This window comes from Nanorana parkeri, unplaced genomic scaffold (genome assembly GCF_000935625.1).
Source record: "Nanorana parkeri isolate BGI_ZX_2015 unplaced genomic scaffold, ASM93562v1 scaffold248, whole genome shotgun sequence".
In the NCBI taxonomy this organism is placed as follows: Eukaryota; Metazoa; Chordata; class Amphibia; order Anura; family Dicroglossidae; genus Nanorana; species Nanorana parkeri.
In genome coordinates this window covers 664,605-679,235 of record NW_017306516.1, presented here as the reverse complement: position 1 = coordinate 679,235, position 14,631 = coordinate 664,605, and positions in this window count along the sequence as shown.

The window sequence follows — 14,631 nt, the reverse complement described above, 5'->3', positions numbered from 1 at the left end:
TTATTTAGACTGTCTATCAACACTATTACTAATAAAAAACATATAAGCCAAACAATGATATGTAGTAGGGAACCGATACCAGCACCTTGCTCATAAAACTAGTCATCTAAATGTAGCCAGTATAATAAATTGTCCTCACATAATGCAAATGAACAGCTCTGATGTTTTTAGGAGGATCTTATAGACTTTTCAGAAGGGCTGTTTAACTCCCCCATATATAAATAAATACATCAATAAATAAATAAATAAATAATGCTCCCTTTCTGTATGTGCTTTCTGCCCTGTCTCATATTTTGGAGCCATGGTCCGCACAAGGTTGATTTGGCTTTTCGGCTAGTGATCTCTGCACTTTCCTGTGTACACAGCAGAGTAAAAGCTTGATCTTTTTCTTTACGCACACTGCACAATCGATGATTTTAAATTTGCTTCTCATGACTCCCCACTGCCCTATTAATGGAGCAGGGACAGCCTAAGCCAGTACCTGGCTGAGTAAACACGAGCAGTTGGCGGTTGCTGCCTATCCCATTCCTGTACTGTTCTGCTGAAATCACCGCCATGCTAATAAAGAGACCATCCCGGGTTGCTGGCACGCATCTCTAAAGAGTAAGGCTGTTGATACAGTTCCGCAAACTGACCATTAAATGGCCACCGCATTTGTTTTCAGCCCCGTCCTGAGCTGAAATATTAATGCAGCCGCTTCTAACATCTCATTATGCCAACAGGCAGCCCTTCTCACTGAACACTAATTGGATTCTGAGTCCCGGCACCCTGTTTGGGTATCACACTTCTCTGTCCCTGCTCCCTGTTTAGGTATCAGACTTCTCTGACCAAAACAGCTTATTTCACATCTGTACACTCAACTGATTTAACTGTTTTCTCGATAGAAGAAGACTTTTTTCTTTCTTTTTTCTTAGGATTCATAATTCTAGCCTGAATGCTCATTTCTCCCCCCTCCCCCCCCATGAAGAAACTACGGATTTGTGTCCGAAATGTCAAGTCGTGCTTGAGGAATGATAGAAGGAATGTGTCAAAGCTTTTCCATAATAGTTTAGGCAGAGAAGGTGAAGCAGCAACCCGAAAGTTCAGATATAGAGCACTAGCTCCCCCTGCTGGAGGAAAACAAGATGGCTCCAACCTTGTGATAATAGCCCCACATTAACATGCACAACTTGATGTTTTGGTGACTTCATAATTACAACCTTTGGCTCTTGGAAAAAAAAAAACCAAACCTGAACATTACAAAACAATTTCGGAAATGGATCGATAGCAGCCATCACCGGGCGTGAAACACATTCAAGGTGAACTTGAAGGCGAACGTAACCTAGAAGTATGGCAATAGACAATGCAATTTTAAAAAGTCACCCAAGAGACAGTAACTACAAAGGACCTTTATGGCGTACACGAATAGGGGGTGTTACGTATTTCTATACGACGCGGCATTGATTAAGCTACACGTAGTTTTCATTACTTGGTAGAGAAATAGACAACGTTACCGACGGCGCTACTAATTTATTCCGCCATCACAAAATCTAGTTGGGATGCTGTGCAAATCGCAAGCCAACTGTTTCATTTCCTCAGCCCAATTAATATCTTGCCGGCACTACTTATAAATGATGCAGCACATAGACAAAATCCCTAGACTTCCAGCACCGAATCGGACACGATCATCCCTCCAAGGCAGCACCGAGACAGATGGCTAGCTCATGCTTTCGCTGGGGGTGAATGATGAGGAACTAGTTTGTAGTTGGTGAATGTCAGTGATGCCTACCTTGCCCGCTGCTGATAAGTAATCCAAGCAGGTAGAAATGAGGGAGTTTCATGTTCAGGAGGTGAGGCTGCTGGACAGTTCCTGGACTGTAGTAGTTCTCCTGATAGTTACAATCTATCGCTTCTGCTGCATACAACAACAAAAAACACCGAGCGGCTGGAACACACGCAACACACACACACACACCGGGAGACAGCTCGGTACGCACAGAGCCCGCAGCACCAGTTCCTAGCAAAGTGATGAGCGCCGATCTGACTGCAGCTCTATATCAGCCACAAGGCGGCCAAGGTGTTCATCCGCAAGAAACACGTCACCCTCTCCTGGCTCAGGGATTCGTCCGCGCTGCTTCACTTCTACATGCAGCCCTCGGAAAGGCGCGGAGATGCGCTCTCGTCTGCTCGGCTCCCGGGCACTGACCGGCTCGGAGAGGGGAGCAGACACAGTACCGGGGGGCGGGGCGCTCTGTCACTAAGTCCCGCCCACTCCCCTGGAGCCGTGTATTGATCTGTGCCGGCTGTCAGTGATGGGGACCCGGACCGGCTCTATGGTTCGTACGATCTGAGAGGGACACCGTCAGTCTGTGTCTGTAATGTGTCCTTATGATGAATCTACCTTTGTATTATTTAATAGGGTGATCGGTATGTCTGGGGCCACGCTGGAAATCTCCGTTCTAACACTTGGAGATGTAACCACTTGTTGCCAATCATCTCATTGGCAGCACTCTAATAGGAACAATGTTATTCTAAGGAGATCACTGTCAGCGGGCGATTCCAGCTCTCAGCAGTAGAGAGGTTTAAAATGTATCTCTAGGCAAAACCTTTATTAGATCGATAGAGAGGAGGGGCTATTGCTGGTTCTCTACACATTGGAGATATTCATTGTCATCTACAAAGAGAGAGTGAGGGGTAATCACACATTTTTAAGAGTTGTTCCCAGAACAAGAGGTGAAAGGAAATCTTCCCATGGAGACATCTGCTGCAGGGACATCTGTCTGAAGGGAATCCCCTCACTGGGGTGATTTCCTCCCACTTCCACCTCTGAGAAGTTACCAAAATAGTACACAGAGAGCCCCCCAAAAATTAACAAGCTAAAAAACGAAAAGTCTCTTCTTCTCTCCCTCTCTCCCTTTCTCTATTCCTCTCTCTTTCTCCCCTCACTCCATCACTCTCTTTGTTATCTCTCTCCCACTCTCTATTCCTCTATTTCCCCCTCTTTCTTTTACTCTTTATCTCCTTCCCCTCTTTTTCACTCTCTCTCCCACCTCTCTTACTCCCCTCTCACTTTCTCTCTCTCTTTTTCTCTCTCTGTGGATATAATTGCACTGTGTACCAAACATATGTTTACATTAGTATGGACGTGTTCGTGTGAACGGATGACTTTACATTTTTGGGGTGTATTTTTAAATTCATTTTATTTGACGTCATTTTTTTTAAACTTTCTTACTTAAAGGAGAACTATGAGGTGAGTGCTTTTCACTCAGCCTCATAATCTGAGCCGACCTGTGACAATGAGACTGTCGCAGGTCGGCTCAGTAGATCGGGAAGTGAGCGAACACATACCGGCACTCGCTCACTTCTCGATCCTGTCACTGCAGAGAGCCGTGACAGGGGAGTGACTGGATTCTCCCCGCTCCGATCCTCCAGCGCTGACTTGCGGAACCGACAGGGGAGGGGGCGGGTACAGCTGGCTCTGCCTCTAGATAGGCAGAGCCAGCTGTCACTCACGCAGATGGGGGATCTAGACATAATTGTTGGGATCCGTTTCAGCTGCGGCATCTCAGTATACTGCGAGCTGTAGCTCGCGGTATACTGAGCTTTGGGTAACGGGAGGACGCTAGTTTGTGTCCTCCCGTTACCTTCGGAGAACTATGGGGAAAAGCCCTAACCCCATAGTTCTCCTTTAACTTAATTGCTATCACATAGGGGGTCTTACAAGCTCCTTATGTGATAGCACATTGAAGGTGACAGGTACTCCTTAAGATGACATTAGGGGTCTAATAGACTCCTAATCTAACCTCTGCACTGCAAAGATACTGTTCAAGCAAAGACCCTGCTTAAACAGCTTCTTCCCCAGTTTCTGTACACGGGTAATGACAGCAGAGGAGCCAGAAGTGATGCAATCAGTGTCACTTCCGGTTTCATCCAGCATGAAGGAGATCAGCAAATGGGTGTTCACTGGTCTCTCTCCCTGCTACCCATTGACACCCACAATGCCGGTCCCGGTGTTCTATTAAACTTTGTGACTGCGTTAGAATGTGTGACCGGTGACGTGGTCACACATTTTAACCTAATCCCACCCAGTTTTTCGGCAGTGGAATGTGTGACCGGCAAAAGGTGAAGAATTCCAACGTTTTCTCAGCTGTTCCAGGGCAGATCGGCATCGCAGTTTGTATGTGCAGGAGAACCGATCTGCTTTGGAAAGGCTGACCGGTCCTGAAATGTCACTTCTATCTGACTTTGTGATTGCGATCTCACATTCCACAAAGTCAGATAGAAGTGACATTTCAGGAGCGACATTCCACCGCCGAAAAAGTGGACGTGATTACGGTAAAATGTTAGAATTGCTTCCTTTGTACATTTTGTTTCACACAAGTAAACAGACTCCCAGCCACTATAGTCTGTTTACAGGGGTGGTGCTGGCAGTGAAAGGGTTGAAGCCTAATGATTGGGTTTCCATTTCCTCTATTTTGTTGCCCCCCCACACACACACACACACTTTCTTCTCTTCCTCTCTTGCTAGCAATAAACCTTTCTTCCTCTGTGTTTTGTCCCTCTCCTGTTCTCTTATTTTATGCTGGCCATATAATTGTTTGTGTTATGCTGAGCAATGAGCAATCGTTTTTATCGAAAAGAAATTAAGGATCTTGGAGGAAAATAAAGTCAAATTCCACCAAATTAATCTTTTTTTTTTTTTTGGCCGAGGATCAATTTCAAGTGAAAGATAGTTTGAAATGGCCAAGTCTGCCTGGATCATTTATCATTATGTGTATGGCCAGCATTACATGCTACATGCTGTCAATATAAACGTGTAAAAACAAACTTGCTTAGCTTACAAATGCTGCATTTTATTTCATTTTACTGAGAAAAGAAAGCAGAGGAAAATATGCACACAAAAAAATATCACATCTTACAAACTTTGACACGGAAAAAAGAAGTTGGTTTGGGAGGGAAATATGTAAAGCCATGTTAAAGCTGAACTCCAGGCAAACAGCTAAATACTTTATTGGAATACACATATAGTAGACATGTTATCTGCCAAGTTTATGCAGATCTACCCTACAGCACAGCCCTTTCTAGCTGGGAGGGGATCTGATCTTTCTATACCACAGTTCCACATTCACTTACAGTTTTCCTCCCCAGCCCTGCCCTTGGGACTGGATAGTGAAAGGAAAATCAATGCACTGATAAGCTCACCTCTCTGTCACTTTGCTCTCTCCTCCAACAGCACGCTCCTTGCACTTCAGCAAAATGTTTTGGCTCCTTCTGCTTCTCTAAGCTCTGTTGTACAGGGACCTGCTGACTGGCGGAAAGGACGGGGGAGGGGGCGGGTACAGCTGGCTCTGCCACTAGATAGGCAGAGCCAGCTGTCACTCACACAGCCGGGAGGATCAAGACATAATTGTCGGGATCCACTTCAGCTGCGGCGTCTCAGTATACCGCGAGCTGTAGCTTAGGGTGACGGGAGGATGCTAGTTTGTGTCCTCCCGTTACCCTAAGGAGAACTATGGGGAAAAGCCCTAACCCCATAGTTCTCCTTTAAAGGAAAGTCTAGCATTTGGAATAAGAATTTGTGGTTAATTGCAGTCATTTTCCTGATAATGCCTTCATTTTTTTTTCCTATGGAAGGCTGGACCCATCTGTTTTTTATACAGCATCCAGGGTCACCATTTACTTCCTGGGCTAACATTATTTTCACAGATGGCACAGTTATGTAGAGTCCATTGTCTGCCTGCCTGCCTGCCTGTCCTGTGTCCGCCTGTATGTTTTGGCTCTATGTATATGTGTCTTGAATTGCTACAAAAGTTACCCGACCTAAATAAGCGATCACTGGATTAATTCTTCCACCATTCTGCGGCATGCATATGTGATAGTGCTTAGAGTGTGTTTTAGCAGAAAAACCTACATAAAAAAATACAGTGTTGCAGTATATGGTATGGCTTAGTAACTAAGCCATGTAGACTTGTAAAGTTACTAGGGATGCACAGATACTTTTCAGATACCAGTGCTGATACTTGGCATTTTCATGAGAACTACCAGGGTGGCAGCGGTTGCAGCTGGGACCTGGCTCTGGTGCTCCACCACTGTCCTGAAATCATTAGTCTGTATTATTTTAGAAAAACTGTCACATGTCCTGCCTGTCCTGTGTCCGCCTGTATGTTTTGGCTCTATGTATATGTGTCTTGAATTGCTACAAAAGTTACCCGACCTAAATAAGCGATCACTGGATTAATTCTTCCACCATTCTGCGGCATGCATATGTGATAGTGCTTAGAGTGTGTTTTAGCAGAAAAACCTACATAAAAAAATACAGTGTTGCAGTATATGGTATGGCTTAGTAACTAAGCCATGTAGACTTGTAAAGTTACTAGGGATGCACAGATACTTTTCAGATACCAGTGCTGATACTTGGCATTTTCATGAGAACTACCAGGGTGGCAGCGGTTGCAGCTGGGACCTGGCTCTGGTGCTCCACCACTGTCCTGAAATCATTAGTCTGTATTATTTTAGAAAAACTGTCACATGACAATAAACAAAAATGTATCAGTACTCATACTTGTATGTACCTGGACAAGTATCAGCACTTGTACTTGCAAAACTGGTATCAGTGCATCACTTTATTTATATTTATAAAAACAAAATCATACATTATAACAGATATGTATAAATCCCAGGATCTCCGTGTGCTCCTTACAAATGACAGCTGCCTCCTAATTTTTGAATTTTTCTCTAGTGTAGTCTTGCAGCTGAATAAGTATATGTACTTGTATTTGTACCGAGTACGGTACTTGGTATCGGTGCATCCTTAAAATTTACTGATAGATATACTGTTAAATAATATGTGCACAGTATAGGCTCCTGTGTGACCTGTATCTTTAACCACCTTAGTACTGGAGCAGTTTTTTTGTTTTTTTTTAATTTTTCATACACATGTTAAAATCGGAATTTTTGGATAGGAAATTATTTTAAACCCCCAAGTACCGTATTTTTCGCTCCATAAGACGCACTTTTTTCCCCCCAAAAGGAGGGGGAAAATGTGCCTGCGTCTTATGGAGCGAATCCCGACGCCCGAGACATGCAGTTTCGGGCGGCGGGCGAGTAGTAGGAGCCACTGCTCGTTTAATACGAGTGATCTCATTAGATCACTCGTATTAAACGAGCAGTGGCGGCGGCGATCAAGTTCAGCAGTAGGAGCCACTGCTCGAGTGATCTAATCACAGCGCCACCTGTCTCAGCGGTCACTAACTGCAGCTTCTGTCACAGCTTCTGTCATAGAAGCTGTGTCAGAAGCTACATTCTGTCGAGTGCTCCATAAGGCGCGCTGGACCTCCCTGCGTCCTATGGTCCGGTGCGTCTTAGGGACCGCAAAATACGGTAATTATATATTGCACAATATTTGCTCAAATGTTTATCAAATCGACATTTTTAGGGGTGAAAAAACACAAAAAAAATAATGTTACTGCACACAAACGCAATATAATACAGGCTCGAGAAGCCTTTACTGCTCATCAATTTAGAGTTAACAGTGAGTCATGGCCCTACAATTATTGTTTACATTCCAACGTACGTGGTGATACCTAACATGTGTGATGGAGGGGGAGGTAAGGTTCATTTACATTTTTTAAATGTTATTATTTTTTTTAATGTTTCTAAAAAAAAAATTCACTTAACTTAATTGCCAACAAGCCGTTTGTGATAGCATTTGGAGGTGACAAGTTCTCTTTATGGAGACATCTGGGATCTTTTAGACCCCTAATGCCTTCCCTGATCTGCAATACAGATGATCAAGCACAGGAATGTGCTTTATCGCCTGTGTAACTGGCACTTCAGCTGGATTTTGACAGCTTTGAAGCAGGAAACATGAAAGGGTTATTAAACCCTCAGCAGTAGATATATGCAAAAACGTAAAAAAAAAAAAAACCCTTTCAAACAGGTTTAAACTTACCTGTGTATTCACTATGCGCTCCCGTCCGAAAATCTAAACATTTTTGGGCGGCTGCAAAGGATCTTGGGGCGGGCGCATTTGCAGTTCAGATTTTTGGCCAGGAGATGAGGAGAGACGCAAGTTAAGTATATGGACGCATGCACCTGCACAGACTCCGTGGAAGTGCCAGAAAGCCCAGAGGAGTCAGCGCTGGATCGGAGACCCGCAGCAGAGCTAGAGGGACAGATGAAAGCGACAGGAAATAAGATCAGATTAAGTGACATAATTTAGGCTGGGTTGACACCTTGGCGTACCGTAGGCCCGTTTTTTCTGATAGTTTTTTTGCGCGTTTTTTAGCACATTTTTTTCTTTCAGTAAAACGTGCCTTTTTATACCTCATGGCGGTATGCTTTTTGTTTTTTTTTTACTTTATTTTCTCTATTTTTTTTTTCGTTTTGTTTTTTAAACTTTCAAACTTCCCGCCGGTTATTCCCCTGTGCGACGCGGCTGCTCGCAAGGGACGGAACCCGGACGTCGGCAGCTGCCGGAGGACACAGCGGGGATCGCGGACAAGGTAAGTCCTACGCTGTATTCCCGAGTGTGGCTCGGGGTTACCGCTCTGTTAACCCCGAGCCACACTCGGGAATACAAATGGATACGTGCGGAAAACGCCCCAAAGAAGCTCCTGTACTTGTTTGGGTGTAGGGCGTTTCTCAGCGCCTTTCAACGGGCTGAAATACGCCCAGGTGGGAACCATGCCCATAGGGATTCATGGGATTTCACTTGCTGGGCGTTTTTCAACACTTCGATCAGTGCTGAAAAACGCCCAGGTGTGAACCCAGCCTTAAGGTAAGTGCTGACACTAACTTTGGGGGGAGGGAAAAAAATATATACTTTAATGTCACTTTAAGAGCACAGCACTCCCTGCTTCATTCATCACAGAGCAGATTGGACATTTCATTCTTCATTCTGACACTGTTTGCTGTGGTCCGAGGCCGGCTTACAAGCCACCCATGTGATAGCATATTGGTGGTGACAGGTCCTCTTCAAGGTGATATTGGGGGTCCAAAAGACCCCTAGTGTCAACTTTACACTTTAAATAAGCTATTGAAGTGCAGATCGCACTTCAATAGCTTATCGCTCGGCTTATGGAGCCCAGCAATGACAGTTCAGGGACCGGACGTGATGCAATCCGCCTTTGCTCTCGGTCCCATGAAACGGGGAGGAGATCGGTGAACAGACGTTCCCCAATCTCCTCCTCAGCTTCCTGCTGACACCCTAGATGCCGGTCCTCGGCTTGCAGGAGGGACAGCGGAACTCGGGAAACATGGCGCGGTTATCAGCGAGGTGGCGGCTCAGGTGGCTGTAGATAAGGCGTTCTATGAGTTTGGAGGTGAATGGCAGTAAGGAGATTGGCCTGAGATTGTTGAGGTCGGTAGGGTATAACTTTTACTTTAGTCCCTAGAAGAAAACAAGCAGTTAACCCTTGTAGTGTGAGGGTAGCCCCACTGCAAGGTTTAATAACATTTTTGGATTGGATTGTCTAATAAATAGTGATGAGCGAACTGAGCAAAGTTTAAATTGCTGGATGTTTGCCAAACCTAATGGGAAATCTGCAAACATAGCAGTGAGACCCCACTGAAGTATATGGGAGCCAAATCTTGGAATGTTTTTCTGTCCTTTGCAAACTTTTGAGTACTGAAAAGACACGGGTAGCTGGGCAATGTCATGGGGCAAAAGGAGCAATGCAAAAAAAAAAAGAGGCAAAAAACACAGATGAGTGGGGGATGCATCTGTTTAATGTAGATTAAAGGACACTATTAAAATTACACAAAACCTTTAAATACCATGCTTAAACCTATGTGGATGTTGCCAACCAGTGCAATGTACTGCTGCAAAAGTGGAGTTTCAAAAAGAAAAACAAACTCTTCAAACTACTAAATGGCATATCCTTCCCCTGCTGACTTCTGTTTGTACAAATGGAGTGCCTTCCCCCCAAAATAAATCCACAACTGGGAGGGGGGAACTACTGTGCGCTCCCCCTCCTCCTGAACTATAATAGGCCTCAATTTTGGGAAGGTGCCTTGCAGGGGGGAGGTGATGGGGACAAGGGCCTTATCCCCATATCCCTGGCCCTGTGGATGTGTTCGCCTGGGACGGAAATGTATCAGAATCTGGAAGCCCCCTTTAATATAAGGAGGCTGCCTGATATCCACTACCCTCCATGTGAATACTTAATGGGTATGTAGTACCCCCTGTTATTCATTCACAAAAAAATAGAAATAAAAACACAGACACTGTAGAAAACGTCCTTTATTTAAATAAACAAACAATTTCCTATTGTGTAAATCTAACATCAATGACATTGTCCAAAGATGTAGATCCAAAATCAATGATGATGAGCGATGCCCCAATCATCCGCCGTCTGAACTGCCTGTGCTACAATGATCTTCTCCCAGTGATCTTCTCCCTTCACAAATGACAGCCGGCTCCTGAATGTAAACAGCAGGCCGGGTATACAGGGTTGTGTCAATGACATGGCTATATTGCTATATTATAGTTGGTCAGTGATGCCACCAGGGACAAAATTTTATTAGTAACTAAACATATTTAGTTGATAATGAAATTCTTCACATTTTGCTTCCGGCCAGCGGCTAGATTCCAGGGTCGGCAGCAGAATGTAAACAATGGTTTTCAATAGCCAGCCTGCTATTGGCTATTGCAAATTGCAATAGCCAATAGCAGGCTGACTATTGTGCCCGCACCACTGAGCAGAGGAACAGACCTGAGAGAGAATTGTCTTTCTCAGGTCTGCTCCTCTGCTCAGTGGGCGGGATTTCAATAGCCAGCTAGCTATTGGCTATTGCAATTTGAAATGGCCAATAGCAGGCTGGCTATTGCTCCCGGCTGCTAATATTCACCTGTCCGCTGCGGAAGCTAGCCGGCAGGTGAATGGGGCTCAGGAGGGAATGAGGGGGCACCATGGGGTGTTGCTTGAGAGTTACTATTAACTCTGACACAACCAGAAACTACAGTTATCTGGCACATACTGATCCCCATGGGTGCTGAATAACTGGGAGTTTACTGTATTAAGGAAGGTAACTATGTAATGTCCTGTTGAAAGTCATACAAAGACATGGACCACAAATTAAACTAATAGATTGTTTTTGGCCTTTAGGAGAAACCCAAAGCAAATGCAGCACGCCCAAGGAAACCTAGAGAGTGAAGTAGAATAGCAAAGGATTGAACCAGGCAGAAGCTTCATATAGCAGGTTTAATGACAACAACTGCAGCTGGGAACAAGCAACAGGCAGTTTAAATAGACATAGCTTTCAGGCTCTCTCACTTTTATAAGTAATTTCACAACAGAACCATATGGGCTACAAAATGATTGGCTGACAAGACCTATGTCACTGCAACTAACCATACATCTGACATTCCTGCAGACAGTGTGTCTTGTATGCTCTAAGGGATCATCTAAAGTCCATCTATATATCTCTATATAGTGCTGCTCAACTTCTAGCACTAAGTAACTTTAACTATTAAGTAATGTAAATAATAATAATAAAATAATGTATATGCTAATTAATATCAACAATATGAATTGTATGAGCTCAGATGAAAATTTCACCACAAGAGATTATACAAACTCTATGCAGATAGTGCTCCTAATGAATGTTGGTCACAGGACCACAGTACTGATAGTTAAGAGCTAAAATCTCAGCCTCTGCGCTGCATCTCACTAATGCTATTGTCCTTAAACGGTTGAGCCTTTGTTGAGTGACCAGGTTCATTGCAACCCTAAAATGCACTCTTGAACCACTTGCCTGACACTTCAAAAAAATCTAGTGAATAAACAGAACAGGGTTGAATTACTAAAAGAGTAGAGAGTGTCACTCTAGTGAATTTGCACTTTGCAAGAGACTTTTTTTTAGCTTAGTCAATAAGGTGAGGTTTTGCTAAGCTCAATCACATGCAAGCAAAATTCACATGATCGGGTATTCTTTTCAAAGTGAATTGTCAGTGCCTTCTCTAAGCTTAGTGAAGATCCCTTTTCAAAGTGAAAATTCCTTTTCAAAGTGACCATGCTCTACACCTATAGTAAAACACCCTCGGTGAATGCAACTTTTACCTATACAATAATTTATAAGACTGTATGTTTAGGCAATAAGCAAATATCCTGCCTTTTTGAAGCGTAATGCTTTCATATATGTGCACTCACATGTTAAATCTCTTCTCAGAACTTTCATCTTTTTGCAGGGGTTGCATGGGGCTACAGCGTAAAATTGTAGTAGACTCAACGAGGTGTCTCACTTTGTCACACAGCAGTGTGGACTTGGGATTATAGATGTTATATTACTTTGTCTTTTTACAGATTTATTGCATTCTCACAACCTACACTAAGATTCTGCTTCACACTAACTGGTGTGATAATAAAGGCTTTGAAGCAAAACCTTGGAATTATCCTTTTAATGGCACAATCTGTGCGTGACATAGGCAACTTTGCTGGAATAAGAACCTGATGATTCCTTATGTGTGTTTGCACAGCTCTAAAAAAAAGAGAAATGTATATTTTAGGAACGTTTTTTGAAAGGTGTTATTTTTGAAGCAGTCCTTCAAACATGATTAAAAAAAACACCTTTATTACAGTATGTCAGGTTGAAATGACTTGGTGGTTTTGAAAATCATTTTTCTGCATCTCAGTGCTGAATAACCCATTACGCAATATATAGACACATGCTTACGGCACAAAAGGAAAGGGGAGCACAGAGATTTAGCTCTAGCTACCGCACCCATAAAGGATAAGTAGTTCCCTTTTTGCCCCTTTGTCCTGAGCTAACTGATCCCCCCTTGCCCTCCATAGATGTACACTTACTGAGATCTAAAGTCATGGCCTCCTTTTTTATTTACAACTTGTGCCACAAATCCTCTCTTCCCCGACTGAGCAGGTGCATTACCACCCCATAGACTTCTATAGGAATTGCCTACCTCCATTTTAAACTCAGAGATGAGCCCCATAGACTTCTTAATGATCATTATGATATATCATAGAAGTGATTTCCCTCATCAGTTCTAAATAAAATACCTCAGCCAGTTGCTTGATTTTGACATATGGCCAATCTGTTAAATACAATTTAAGTGTTTTTATTTAATAAAGTTTTGTGGTCCAACCTGGTGCTCACCCAGAGTCCTGACAAAGGTTTATACATTTTGTAAACATTGTATTTTAGTTTCAGCACTTACCGAGCCTTAATGTCTTGTCAATTAAGCAATGGAGTGGCTGAGGGGGACACTGTTGTTGGGCTGTGCTTATGATATCAGTTGCCCATGATCTAGCAGTGCTGGATCTGATGGTAGGTCTCTAGTTGTTGATAAAGGTGGATTTACTGCTAGATGGCAGTTCATCATGTGAAATGGATAGTTTGTTGCCCCCTGAGTGAAAAGGGCAGCACATTATCTGAGACAGTATGCATTTACTGATGCAGGGCCAAAAATGACACCTATATTTTTAAAAGTTCCAAATGGTATATTCACAAATATACAATAGGCACAGAAAAATAATATTTCCATTCCATAACTATGAATGGTTTGGACCAGCAAGAAAATTTGGGTGGTCCCCAGGCCCCTCTGATGCCGTGCAGGCTGGGCCATCATTGAAGCGGCACATCAGAGAAGCGGGGCTGCCTCTCACTGACTCAAGCAGCGGATGTCACAAGGAATGATATAGATAGATAGATAGATAGATAGATAGATAGATAGATAGATAGATAGATAGATAGATATCTATATATATATTTTGACAATTCATATTAGTGGTCTGCGGGATTTTAAATTAGGAATTTAGTGGTCCATGAGGTGCGAAAGGTTGGCGGCTGCTGGTTTGGAGATCCCTTTTGTCCTTTTCTTCATGAAACTGTTTTGTAGTAATTCCAAACTTAGTCTTAGACCATAGGTGCTATTTAAACCTGTGCCTGTATTTTACAAAATGCATACTGTGGTGTGGAGCCTGTGGCATCCGTCTTAGTGTTCTCCAACAGCACTAAGTTATACAACTTTGAAACATCGTGTGACCAGGCTCCCTGCTCCAAGCACTTCTCCCCGTTTCATTAGAATTAATAAGGCTTCACTTGTTTCAGACCCCAGAAGCAAGCAAAGCAGAAGACACATTTGTAACGCACACTGCTATGCTTCAGAAAGTGTTGCTGCATTTTTTTTTTGTAAAGCAGTGGTATGCCCATGGCAAGGCCGTGCTGTTGCATTTTAGATGGGCCCCTAGAGGTGTAGATGAAAGCTCACCTATGCTCATATGCCAGTTTGTTTTCAGCTGTGTTTGAGAGAGCACATATCACATAAGGTGTGAGTAGATTTTGTGTAGGATACAAAAACAATCCCATCTAGGTGAACTGTATACAATACAAGGATTTGTATATTAATGTGGTTATTCTTTTTTGATCCCCCTCCCAGCACTTTTAGTATAGGATATACTTACCTACAGCCTCACTGTTACACCACTGTGTGGCCTGCATGGTACATCAAGCCTTTGGCCAAACCCCTCTGAAATCTAAAGAGTTACACCCATGTCGGCGCAGTGCAGCCTTCATTCACTTCAATGAAAAGTCAATCCACAGCATGACAGGCCGACAAACAGGATTTCCTATGAATAAATGCTTTAAAACCTTCAAGACAGTTGCTCCAAGCTTGTTTAATGCTTGGTAAATACT